Raw genomic sequence first — 10,844 nt, 5'->3', positions numbered from 1 at the left:
CCCCTGAATGAAAAATACTGACTGACACCACGTCCACAGGAAGGCAGCTAAATGTGAAGACTCTCTTAATCTCTTTGTTTCGGGCCTCCACCCACACTGAGACGCCATTTGTGTCACCCAAAAGGGAAGATTGACAAGACAATTCCAAATTGAATGATTCTGGTTTTAATAGGATTTACTTTAAAAATCAGTATTGAAATTAATTTAAAAAACACAGAAAGAAGAAATGAGACCGACGGGGGAACACTATTCACTGTTCAGAAAAATAAACTCAAAATAAAATGTAATAATAATTAACAAATACTTCAATAGTTTTTATTTTAGATGTTTCTTGGTTACTGCAAATTATACTCTAAATACCAGAGTTGATCAGTAATCATAGATAAATTTATTGTATTTAGACTGCAGGCGCTCTGGGTGCTTTAAATGAGTGCCTGAGGATGTAAAACAACAAAAACAACAACAAGAGTAGCAGCAGTTCCTTTGTTTGATTGACTGTGTTTCTAAGAGTGTGATGTCCTTCTGGTGCCCAAGACTTAAAGTATGTCTCTAATTCAATCAGTCAGTGTTTATTTTGGATTCCAGCGGAGCCTGTCTCAGAGCGCTGCTGTTGTCCTTTAGCATTAATTATACTGATGACTCCAAGATCAAGAATTGGCGATCTACGGTAGTCATTGAAGTAGAATGTAGACCGGTAGCATTTGGGAACCAGCATCAACTATGTGTTCCTGATGTCCTGTCCTCTCAGTGTGGATGGAGATATTTTTTGCAAACAAGCTGAAAATAAGTTATTTAAGTGTTTCAGTTTTTCAGATTTAGCTGTTTCAGTGTGAACAAAGTCTGATCCTAGTTCTGGCTTTAATGAATGACTGACTTCTGGACACACAAAAGCCAAATTTCATCCTGCTGGAGAGAATCTTGATTCAACCAAACCAAAGATGCCCCTTTTCCATCGGAGAAGAAGAACTTTCAGACGAATGTGTTGGACTAATGAATTTGACTTTTTGCGGGGGGGGGGGGGGGGGCAAGGCAAGGATATTTATTGGAGACTTTTGGGAATCCGGTCTGGTTTTCCGCCAAAGAAAACTCATTCTTGAAACCGAGCTAAAAACAATGAAATACAAAAAAAGAATCCGACCGATGCTCTGTCTGTAGCTTTACTTCTTTTCTTTTCTTTTTTGCAACAGCGATGCCAAAGGAGGGCGAGACCAAAGCAAACAGACTGAGAATGCACAATGAGCAACAACCCTACGTCTGAGGACGTTTGACAACACAAAATGAACAAAGAGTATGTGTATTGTTACAAAATATAACAAAAGAAACAGAACAGAAGAAAAAAATTATATTTATCTTCCTGCTCGTATCATGCCTCCGGGCACTTTTGTTTAAAAAGAATGCTAATTTAATTTCTGACGCTCTGATGAGAAGATGGTAGATAAAGAAGGGAAATTCAAGGGATAATGGATTGAATTTCTTATGAAATAATTCCACAGTTCATACAGAGATGTGTTAAGTATTGAACTGTTTGAAAAAGTATTTTGGTTAAACTCTTTTTTTTTCTCATGTAAGCATTAAAAATGTTATCAGGGTGAATTTTAGTCGTTGTGTTGCATCCATTTGTATTTTATTTTATTTTTTTCATTTGGTGTTTTTAAGGCACAAACATCCTAAAATCTAAAAAGGGCAAGTGTTTCTGGTTGAAAAATCTTTTGTCATGATTAATGTTGTCTCATATAATATATTTGCTACGCAATGCAAACAATCTCAAATGTGTAAATAGTCCTGTGTCATTATTGTGTCCTAATGATAGACCTTGTATTAAGATAAGTGAGGTTAAAAGCACAGTTATTACAGTATATGAACACTAAAAAGGTTTCGTGCCTGAAAGTTTAAAAAGCTTTAATAATAATAATATTCTGAAAACTGTAACGTCCCAAAAGCCAACACTTGTGAAGCTTGTGGATGTAAGACGGCAGTCCAAACCACCACAGAAAGAAAATGACTTTAATTTGACACATAAATGTCTCTAAGTGTTCCTGAACAAGTTAATTCAAAGACAGAAGAAGAACTGTCACACTTAACCTTAATTATTATAATTATTGCAAGCGGCAGATGTGGAAAATCTGCTCACATCTACCTCTTTCCTACCTACTCCAAGTTGTGACAACAACATGTGCAAGTTGTAATTAATCATAACCTGTACGTAAAACGCCAAAGGGAACCAGGCGGCTGCATTGGCGCAGATTTGGCCTCTGCAAGATCAACATCTAAATCAGAGCCAACCAAATGGTTTGATTTCTAGAAGCCTCTTTGCCTGTAGTTTTGTCTGCTCATGTGATTGGCTTGCTGTGAGTAAATGCTTGATTCCATGGTCCAATCAGCATCAATGTCTTCATTTTCACTTGAGGAGCTGCTCGATGCCGCTTGTTCACCAACTGGACAATGAAGACCTTCTGTTTTTAGTGGCTTTTATGAAGGTTCAATATATATATAAATGAGTCATGTAGCTCTGATAATACTTTTTTATCATTCAGCTTTTATCACACTTTAGAGGTTGACAGATGGAATCTGAAGCTCTCCCACCTTTCAGATGTGAATTTTTTGGTCTGGGATGATTTTTTTTTTTTGCCATAGATGTTAAGGTTCAAAATATCAACACATCACTGTAAATGATCACTTTTGTTGAGGGGGGGGGGGGGGGGGGTCACAAATTTGTAGTCTTCTCCAATAAAAACAAAAATGTTATTTGGAGTAATCAATTTTTATTTATTCACCATGAATGCAATGATAATGAAATGTATCTCCATTGCTCAAATGTGTGGCGTGATATTAAATATAGACGTTTATGTAGTCGTGGACAAGACACAGGATGGACATGTTGGAAGTAAACCCTCACCTCCTCAAACTCTTGTGTTACTAAAACTAAGTATATAGAAAAATACTGTGGGTTTTATATGATGGAGCAGTGAGACTGAGAAAGAATGATTTGACCAGACCAATGTGAACATGGACCAGAGCTTTGAGCAAATTCACTTTCTATTCACTTTCTATTCACATCCATGAAGATCCTGAAGATGAGCTACAAGCCATGTGAATAAAAAAAAACCTTAATCCACTCCTTTCAAGTCCATTTTCTGTGTCACAATATAAATGAAAGGTTTAGAAATTACAATAGTCCTAATAGCATATTAACCTTCGGGTGGTTGTAAATACACATCTTTTTATTTCGGCATCTCGGATATGCTGAACAGAAACTGAATTTTGCTCTGCCCTTCTGATAATGATAATCATTTCCTGTTGAATACAATTTACATAGTCCGATGGGAAAACTCTCATCCCAAACAGAAAGACTTTACAAATCTATTTTTAATCAATGTTATTTGCATGAATTCTTTGACTCCTTTCCCGCATTTTTCTAATGAATGACAAAATAAAATAAAATAAAAAAGAAATACTTTTTATTGATTTGTCCCTCGGAGGGCAATTTGGTTTACAGCAGTTACACGTTCTAACTGTAGTCCGCTGCTGGTCGCAGCGTGCGCACGCGCCCAGGCAACGTGGGTGAAGTGTCTTGCCTAAGGACACAACAACCGTGTACACGTGCGGCAGGAATCGAACCACCAACCTCTCGATCATAGGACTACCCTCTCAACCACCTGCGCCACCATCACCTCAGTCATCGTCCCATAGGAAATTAAGATGAAATCCAGCTTTGATTCTCATTGTTGATGCTTTGTGTGATTGTACTCTTCTGCAGTGTTTTCATATGCATAAAATGTCATACTACTAAAATCAAAAACTACTTTTTGCTTTGAAAACATTTTCAATTGAATCACATTTATATCAGTTGAGATAAAAAAAAAAAAAAGAGATTCAGAAGAAAAATTGGAGGTCATTATCGATTATTACTATTATTAATAATATTAGTATTATTACCTCCGGCCAGACAGAGGTTATGTGATTGTCGTCCGTCAGACCGTCAGAAAGATAACTCAAAAAGTTCTCGATGAATCTTGATTAAATTGTTTAGGAAATTTTGTGAATAAACGCAGGAACAGATTATTAAATTTAGGTGATGATCCAGAAAATATCCTGGATTATGGAGCAGATTTAATTTTTCGGTAACATTGGAGTCAATATTGCTTGAAAATTAGTTCCTCAGTGTCTCGGTTAATTATTGACCAATGTTTATGGAATTCGACACAATCATGTAGGGTGTGGATCTCTATTTCACCCCCAAATTCCATCTGGATCGGATCCAGAATGGAGGTCAGGAAACCATATTTCAATTTTAACATTGAAAACTCTATTTACTTTTCTAGTTATTACTGTTATTATTAGAGCTGTGCCTGGAGGACTGGGCATGGTTTTGTCCTCTCCCACAGAGATCACCTGACTCACTCAACAATTATTTATAAATTACCACACAGGAGATTCAATAATTTATCAACAGCTGCCTCTACTTACTGCTAATAATGTGTAATACACGCACACACACAGCACGACCTTGACCTCAGCTCAGTTGGCCTGCAAACACAAGCTGGACTTTCCACCTTCCTTCTAATTTCAGAGATTATTCCTGTGAGGATTCCACAAATTCACCAAAACAAACACAGTCAAATATTTCAAACATCAATCATGGCTGTTTTTTCACCGTGGGAACCAGATCCAATCCCAAGGCCAACAAATAAAAAATATTTGTGCACTTTTCTTTTCTTTTCTTATCTGAAAGAGTCCAAATCAGATTACATGTAAGGAGATTATGGAAGTAGTAGTTTTAATTAGAAGGATTTAGTGTGATTGAAGAAAGTGCTGACTGAGGGAAAGTGCTGACTGAGAAGGGATGAGGGAGGACATTTAAAAAAAAAAAACTGTTCTTAGTTTGAGTTGTATTTATTTAAAGGTCCCATATTATGAAAAAGTCACTTTTCCCATGTTTCTACAGTATTAATAATGTTAGTAGTAGGTATAGACAAAACCATGCCACTGAAAAATAAGGGCGGGGGGGGGGGGGGGGGGGCTGCTCTCTCTGAGTGCTTTTCTAGTTATTGGTATTATCGTGTCTCGTGACCGGGAGATGGAAAGGAAGATTAAAGAATGAATGAATTTGGAGGGAGAGGCTGCTGCATTGATGAATCTCCTATGCACTTGCTTTGATTCTTTGATCTTAAGTGTTTTGATCACATGCTCTTTGATCTCAAATGTTTGAAGCTTATATATATGACAAAACTGTGCATGACATTGAATATGGTAATGAGAGCCACATCAAGATCACGAAGCCGGACAAGACGTACAAGACGTACAATCAAGCCCAGGAAGACTCTGCGAAAGAAACTGCGGAAGAATCTGCGGAAGAATCTGAAAAGGACCGTGCGGCGCACTGTGAGGAAGACTCCAACTATCCGTCAAAGACGGATGGTGACAAGGAGCATGACAAGGAGGCGCCGATAGAAGACCCAGGGAAGACCTAGGACATGGTGGAGAGACCCCACCGGTGGGTAGGACACCTGGTGGGTGAGACTCCACCATGATACATTCACGCTGAATGTTGGAAAAGGGCGGTGGGTTTGGGATTGAGACACAAGGAGCACAATGAGAAAGAACCAACTCCGGGGGGGGGGGGGGGGGGGAGACCTCAGGGAAGACATAGGACATGCTGGAGAGACCCCACCGGTGGGTAGGACACCTGGTGGGTGAGACTCCGCCATGATACATTCACGCTGAATGTTGGAAAAGGGCGGTGGGTTTGGGATTGAGACACAAGGAGCACAATGAGGAAGAACCCAACTCCGGGGGGGGGGGGGGAGACCTCAGGGAAGACATAGGACATGCTGGAGAGACCCCACCGGTGGCAGGGCACCTGGTGGGTGAGACTCCGCCATGATACATTCACGCTGAATGTTGGAAAAGGGCGGTGGGTTTGGGATTGAGACACAAGGAGCACAATGAGGAAGAACCCAACTCCGGGGGGGGGGGGGAAGACTTCAGGGAAGACATAGGACATGCTGGAGAGACCCCACCGGTGGCAGGGCACCTGGTGGGTGAGACTCCGCCATGATACATTCACGCTGAATGTTGGAAAAGGGCGGTGGGTTTGGGATTGAGACACAAGGAGCACAATGAGGAAGAACCCAACTCCGGGGGGGGGGGGGGGGAAGACCTCAGGGAAGACATAGGACATGCTGGAGAGACCCCACCGGTGGCAGGGCACCTGGTGGGTGAGACTCCGCCATGATACATTCACGCTGAATGTTGGAAAAGGGCGGTGGGTTTGGGATTGAGACACAAGGAACACAATGAGAAAGAACCCAACTCCGGGGGGGGGGGGGGGGGGGAAGACCTCAGGGAAGACATAGGACATGCTGGAGAGACCCCACCGGTGGTAGGGCACCTGGTGGGTGAGACTCCGCCATAATACATTCACGCTGAATGTTGGAAAAGGGCGGTGGGTTTGGGATTGAGACACAAGGAGCACAATGAGAAAGAACCAACTCCGGGGGGGGAAGACCTCAGGGAAGACATAAGACATGCTGGAGAGACCCCACCGGTGGCAGGGCACCTGGTGGGTGATTGAGACAAGGAGCATGATGAGGACTCCAACAAGTACCAGGAATAGATTTAACGAGTTAACAGGCAATGGTGAAGCAGGACCCATGTTCCTGCTTCAGTCATACAGGAAACGGACAGCTCTTAGAAAGGGCCCCACCCCCACAAAAAACAATGTGGGACAGTGGTGGATCGCCTTTACCAAATCCACAGAACACATGTGGGACAGTTTGGGTGAATTCTCATGAACCCTCGAGATTTTGATATAGAGTGGAGAACTGGCCCAGTGTGCTGTGACCAGGCCAAAATCTGGATTGTTCCTTCTGAATCCAAGGTTCCGACTATCAATCTAATCTCCCTTTCCAGTACGCTGATAGACTTTCATCGGGAGGCTGAGAAGTGTGACCCCACTGTAGTTGGAGTACATCTTCCTGCGCCCTTTCCTGAATAAGGATGACAACCACCCCGGACTGACAATCCAGCGGGTACTGTTCCCAACCACAATGCGATATGACAGTGTAAACTGGATGTCTAAGGACGCTTAGACATCCAGTTTACATCTCTCTGTCATATCGCATGGTGGTTGGGAACAGTAACTCTGAATTGTCAGACCAGGGTGGTGGTCCTCCTTTTTCAGGAAAAGGGGCAGGAAGGAAGCTGCACTCCAACTACGTGGGGTCACACTCCTCAGCCTCCCGATGAAAGTCTAATCTGCATACTGAAAAAGGGAGATTAGATCGATAGTCGAACCTTGGATTCAGGAGGAACAATTCCGATTTTGGCCTGGCACAGCACACTGCGCCCAGTTCTACACTCTATATCGGATTATTGAGGGCTAATGGGAATTCACCCAAACTGTCCACGTGTCTTTTGTGGATTTGGTAAAGGCGATCCACTTATGGTTTCTTGTGGGGGAGTGCTTCAGGGACATGGATGCAGGCGCCCTTTGCTAAGGACTGTCTGTTTCCTGTATGACTGAAGCAGGAACATGGTTTACATTGCCTGCAATAAGTTAAATATATTCCTGGTACATGTTGGACTCCAGCAGGGCTGCCCAAATCACACGTTATGTTCATAATCTTTATGGACAGAATTTCTAGGTGCAGCTAGGGGCCCGGGGATGGGGGGGGGGGTGGGTGGATCCCAGTATGGGGCCCAAAGCGGTTCATCTCTGCTTTTTTGCAGACGATGTCCTGTTGGTCTCATTGAGCCTGGACCTTCAGCATGTACTGTGATGGTTTGCAGCTGAGTGCAAAAGCAAATGGGATGAGGATCAGTATCTCCGAATCTGGTTTCATCGTTCTCTACAGTCATTTCGCCTGTAGAGAACGATGGAATCAGATTTGGAGATGCTGATTTGCATCCCATTCACTTTACTCGGCTGCAAACCATCCCGGTACATGCTGAAGGTCCGGGCTTGATGAGGCCGACAGCACAACATCGCATGCAAAAAATCAGAGATGAAACCCTTTGGTCCCCCATACTGGACCCCCCACCCCCAACCCCCGTCCCCTAGGTGTACCTAGAAATTCTGTCCTTAACGTCTATGAACATAACTTGTGATTAAGGACAGCCCTGCGCTGGAGTTCAACATGTATCCTGGCATAGATTTAACAGTGCAGAAAGGTGATCTGCACTCTTCGGATTGGTGGATAGTCTTTGTCCCAAGTACAATGCAGCATCAGAGGTAGCACGGTCAGTGTCTCCCTTGAGCTGGTCCCAAGCCCCCCGGGTAAATGCAGAGGGTTGCAGCAGGAATGGCACCCGGCGTAAAACTGCTAGAATTAAGCTTTCAGTCGACTAGAACAGCCTTTCTCAAACTGTGGTACCTAATGGTACGCAAATGAATCAATTAATAAACTAAATAAAAATAAAATCAATTTCAAGGTGAAACATTATTTAATATATGAGAATGTATGAAAAAACTGTGTCAACCAATGACAAAAAATGAAAGAGAATAATAAATCTGGATCGCCAGAGCCGGTCCAGCCGCTGGAACGGCTGTGTTTACAATTAGCCACGGTGTGGACACTGATCATGTGTGGAGAGGAAGCTGCCAAAAAGTTAAACTCTGTGCCGCTTTCAAACGACACCGTATCAAGAAGAATAACAGACATGGCCAACAACGTTAAAACACACACTAATTGAATGCATTAAAAAAGTCGATATTTTGCCATACAGAATTTAATATTTATTATTTATTAAAAGTATTTGTTATGTTGATTTAATTGATTTATTATTTAAGTACAATGTATTATTTTCCAATTTAAGCACACTTGTTCCATCTGTGTATGATTGTTTCAGTGGGCAACAATATTAAATTAACTTGTTAAATAATTATAAAACTCAACTTGTTTTTTATGAAAACTTTGGCCTCTACTACGCTACTATACTTTAATGTTGGTCATTAGGTGGTGGTACTTGGAGAGCCAAGTATTTTCTCAGGTGGTACTTGCTATAAAACGTTTGGGAACCACTGGAGTGGAAGGGTTGAGTTGCTGTGGCGACACCTGACGGGACAAGCTGAAAGTGGAAGTCGAAGAAGACAAGACCCCATGAAACTTGGACTCCTGTTCACAAGTGAGGCAAGAACAGAATCTGCGATTGCCAGATGGGATGGCTGCAGCGACGCAGTTTTTGTGTGTCTGTCGAGGTGCGGTAGTTGTGGAAGCGAAACGTGAAGCCATCGATTTCACTTCACTTCACTTCACTTCACTTTTATTGGCTTGTCCCTCGGAGGGCAATTTGTTTTACAGCAATCACACACACATTCCCCAACATTTAAGGGACACACACATTCTACAACATTTAAGGGACACACACATTCCCCAACATTTAAGGGACACACACATTCCCCAACATTTAAGGGACACACACATTCTACAACATTTAAGGGACACACACATTCCCCAACATTTAAGGGACACACACATTCTACAACATTTAAGGGACACATACATTCCACAACATTTAAGGGACGTATAGAACACAATGAGTTGAGCAGCATAATTGTAAAGTTATATGTACTACATATTAAAAACAGTGCAAACAGTACAAACCGGTAACTTGTAGACATAAACACAAGCAGGCTCACCTCCTTTCTGTCGCATTCAAGGCCCTGATGGAGAGCGGGACAAAGGAGAATTTAAATCTATTTTTAGTAACCGGGGGGAGTGCCAGTCGAACACCCGATGGAAGCAGCTTATATTCCGGATTCGGGGGATGATTTTTGTCCCTGCGAATCGACTTGGCTTTATTCAGCAGCTGAAGTTGAAAAACTTCATCCAGACTGCTGAAGTTCACCCCGGCTACCTTTGATGCTACACGGACGATGTTCCTCAGGCAGTTTTTGTCCTTGATGGCGAGGTTACCGTACCAACAGATAGCCGAGAAAGTGAGGACGGATTCAATGAAGGCACAGTCGAACATCTTCATCAGGCTCCTGTCCACCTGGAATTTAGCGAGCTTCCTCAGACAGAAGAGTCGCTGCTGGCCTTTCTTGCAGAGCATCTCACAGTTCACATCAAATTTGAGTTTGCTGTCAATTATGGTGCCCAGATATTTGTATTTGGGCACCAGCTCCACTGGATGGTTCTTAATAATGCTGCAAGGAGGAACAGGGGATGGACGCCTGCAGTCAATACACACCTCCTTTGTCTTAGAGGCATTGATCTGGAGGAATGCTTCTGTACACCAGGTTGTAAAATCATCTATAACCTGTCCGTGACTGACTTCGTCATCGCTAAGTAGGCTGACGATGACCGAGTCGTCAGCGTACTTAACGATGAATCGGTCCTTGTGGGGGCTCAAACAGTCGTTGGTGTACAGGATGAATCGGAAAGCAGACAGAACACAGCCTTGAGGTGAGCCTGTGGAAGATGGGAGGAGGCTGGACAGTGTTCCATTCACTCGTACCTGTTGTGATCTGTTAGTCAGAAAGTCAAGAATCCAGCCAACAAGACAAGCGTCCAAACCGAACAAGTGAAGCAGTTTGTCAGCGAAGAGATGCGGCTGGATCGTGTTAAAGGCCGATGAGAAGTCTACAAAAAGCAATCTGGCGTGGTTCCTGTTGCCTTCTAGGTGCCTGTACACAAGGTTGAGCAGTGTAGCAGTGGCATCTTGTACCCCCGTCAGCTCTGTAAGCAAACTGAAGGGGGTCCAGCAAATCCCCAGTTTTAGATAAAAGCTCTGCTTTCACCAGTTTTTCAAATTGCTTCATTACCGTAGACGTCAGAGCCACCGGCCGGAAGTTACTGAGTGTGGTCGGTTTGCTGGTTTTGGCAACAGGCACCACCACA

Source organism: Brachionichthys hirsutus, chromosome 4 (genome assembly GCF_040956055.1).
Source record: "Brachionichthys hirsutus isolate HB-005 chromosome 4, CSIRO-AGI_Bhir_v1, whole genome shotgun sequence".
Taxonomy (NCBI): domain Eukaryota; kingdom Metazoa; phylum Chordata; class Actinopteri; order Lophiiformes; family Brachionichthyidae; genus Brachionichthys; species Brachionichthys hirsutus.
The sequence above is the reverse complement of the archived record's forward strand: the minus strand, read 5'-3'. Positions refer to the sequence as shown.